The sequence below is a fragment of the Arachis hypogaea genome, chromosome 17 (assembly GCF_003086295.3).
Source record: "Arachis hypogaea cultivar Tifrunner chromosome 17, arahy.Tifrunner.gnm2.J5K5, whole genome shotgun sequence".
Lineage (NCBI taxonomy): Eukaryota > Viridiplantae > Streptophyta > Magnoliopsida > Fabales > Fabaceae > Arachis > Arachis hypogaea.
This window is the reverse complement of record NC_092052.1, coordinates 75,905,544-75,908,272: the sequence shown is the minus strand read 5'-3', so window position 1 is coordinate 75,908,272 and position 2,729 is coordinate 75,905,544. Positions and strand designations below refer to the sequence as shown.

At 34.2% G+C, this 2,729-nt stretch overlaps 1 non-coding gene across 1 annotated transcript; it reads left to right on the top strand.

The window, feature by feature from the left end:
- The first annotated feature begins 310 nt into the window (after nt 1–310).
- On the top strand, nt 311–418 carry LOC112768379 (small nucleolar RNA R71). Its single transcript, XR_003185815.1, has one exon. It is a non-coding gene; the product is annotated as a small nucleolar RNA R71 (small nucleolar RNA).
- Nucleotides 419–2,729: the final 2,311 nt, after the last annotated feature.

Genomic DNA, 2,729 nt, shown 5'->3' with positions numbered 1-2,729 from the left:
CTGGTGCATCTTGCATTCCAGATAGACTTTGAGAAATCATATTGACTTATTGAGTCAATACTTTATTCTGAGCCAGTATCGCATTCAGAGTATCAATCTCAAGAACTCCTTTCTTCTGATTTGTCCCATTATTCACAGGGTTCATTTCAGAAGTGTAAATGAATTGGTTATTTGCAACCATCTCAATGAGTTCCTGAGCTTCTGCAGGCGTCTTCTTCAGATGAAGAGATCCTCCAGCAGAGCTGTCCAATGACATCTTAGACAATTCAGACAGACTATCATAGAAGATACCTATGATGCTCCATTCTGAAAGCATGTCAGAAGGGAACCTTCTGATTAATTGCTTGTATCTTTCCCAAGCTTCATAGAGGGATTCACCTTCCTTCTGTCTGAAGGTTTGGACTTCCACTCTAAGCTTACTCAATTTTTGAGGTGGAAAGAACTTTGCCAAGAAAGCATTGACTAGCTTTTCCCAAGAGTTCAGGCTTTCTTTAGGTTGTGAATCCAACCATGTTCTAGCTCTGTCTCTTACAGCAAAAGGAAAAAGCATAAGTCTATAAACCTCGGGATCAACCCCATTGGTCTTGACAGTGTCACAGATTTGCAAGAATTCAGCTAAGAACTAATGAGGATCTTCCAATGGAAGTCCATGAAACTTGCAATTCTGTTGCATCAGAGAAACTAATTGAGGCTTAAGCTCAAAGTTGTTTGCTCCAATGGCAGGGATTGAGATGCTTCTCCCATAGAAGTCAGGAGTAGGTACAGTAAAGTCACCAAGCACCTTCCTTGCATTGTTGGCATTGTTGTTGTTTTCGGCTGTCATGTCTTCTTCTTGTTTGAAAAGCTCTGTTAGGTCCTCTATAGAGAGTTGTACTTTAGCTTCTCTTAGCTTTCTCTTCAAGGTCCTTTCAGGTTCAGGATCAGCTTCAACAAAAATGCCCTTGTCCTTGCTCCTACTCATATAAAAAGAGAGAAGAAGAAAATATAGAATCCTCTATGTCACAGTATAGAGATTCCTTGAGGTGTCAGGGGAAAAGAAGAATAGAAGGAGGAGGTAGAGAAGAGAGAATTCGAACTTATCAAGGGAGATAGAGTTCAAATTGCTCATTGAGGAGGGGTGTTAGTCCTTAAATAGAAGAGTGTGAAAAGAGGGGAAGAATTTTTGAAAATAAATTAAAAAGATTTTGAAAAAAATTAAAAGAAATTTGAAAATTTGATTGATGATTTTCGAAAACTAAGATTGGGAAAGAAATTAAGTGATTTTTGAAAAAGATTTTGAAATTAGAAATCAAAAAGATATGATTGAGACTTAATTTTGAAAAAGATGTGATTGAAAAGATATGATTGAGAAGATATGATTGAAAATCAAATAAAAAAAAGGAAAGTTTTAAAATTAAAGTTGATTACTTGACTAACAAGAAATTAGAAGATATGATTCTAGAGTTAAAACTTTTGATCCTTTCTTAATAGGCAAGTAATAACTTGAAAATTTTGAATTAAATTACTAATTGTAGCAAGGATTTTCGAAAATAATAATAAATAAAAAATGGAAAGAAATTGATTTTGAAAGGATATGATTGAAAAGATATGATTTGAAAAAGATTTGATTTTGAAAAATTATGAATATTTGAAAAAGATTTGAATTAAAAACAAAATCTTCCCTCTAGTGTCCTCCTGGCGTTAAACGCCCAGAATGGCATCCATTCTGGCGTTTAACGCCCAAAATCCTACCTTTTTGGGTGTTTAACGCCCAGCCAGGTACCCTGGCTGGCGTTTAAACGCCAGTTTTCCCAGCTTTTTCTGTGTAATTCCTTTGCTGCATGTTCTGAATCTTCAATTCTCTGTATTATTGACTTGAAAAGACATAATTTTGGAAATTTTTGGATTTTTAGTGATGAGGAACAATCAAAATACAATTAAACATGGAAAACTAAGATCAAATACATAATGCATGCAAGGCACCAAACTTAAAAGTTTGTATACTAAGGACTATAACAATTTGAAAAATGCATGTGAGAAACAACTAAACACACAAAACAAGAGAATTTAAATATCAGAGCAAGGAAATCATCAAGAACATCTTGAAGATCAATGACAAACATAATGCATGTAATTTTCGAAAATTAGAAGAATAAAGACATGCAATTGACACCAAACTTAAAATTAGACACTAGACTCAAACAAGAAACATAGAATATTTTTTATTTTTATGGTTTTATAAAATTTTTTTGTGATTTTTCGAAAATTGAGTGGAAAAGAAAATAAAGGGATTCAAAATTTTTTTAATAAGAATTCCAGGAATCATTGCAATGCTAGTCTAAGACTCCGGTCCAGGAATTAGACATGGCTTACTAGCCAGCCAAGCTTTCAAAGAAAGCTCCGGTCCAAAACACTAGACATGGCCAATGGCCAGCCAAGTTTTAGCAGATCATTACTTTCAACAGCAAAATTGATAGAAATCAACAAGCTCTTGTGATGATAAGTTGAAACCTCGGTCCAAAAGATTAGACATGGCTTCACAGCCAGCCAGACTTCAACAAATCATCATGAAACTCTAGAATTCATTCTTAAAAACTCTGAAGAACAAAATAGAAAATTTTTTTGTATTTTTGAAAAAAATTTTTCGAAAATAAAAAGTAAAAAGCTTAAACATAAAATAAAATTACCTAATCTAAGCAACAAGATGAATCGCCAGTTGTCCAAACTCGAACAATCCCCGGCAACGGCGC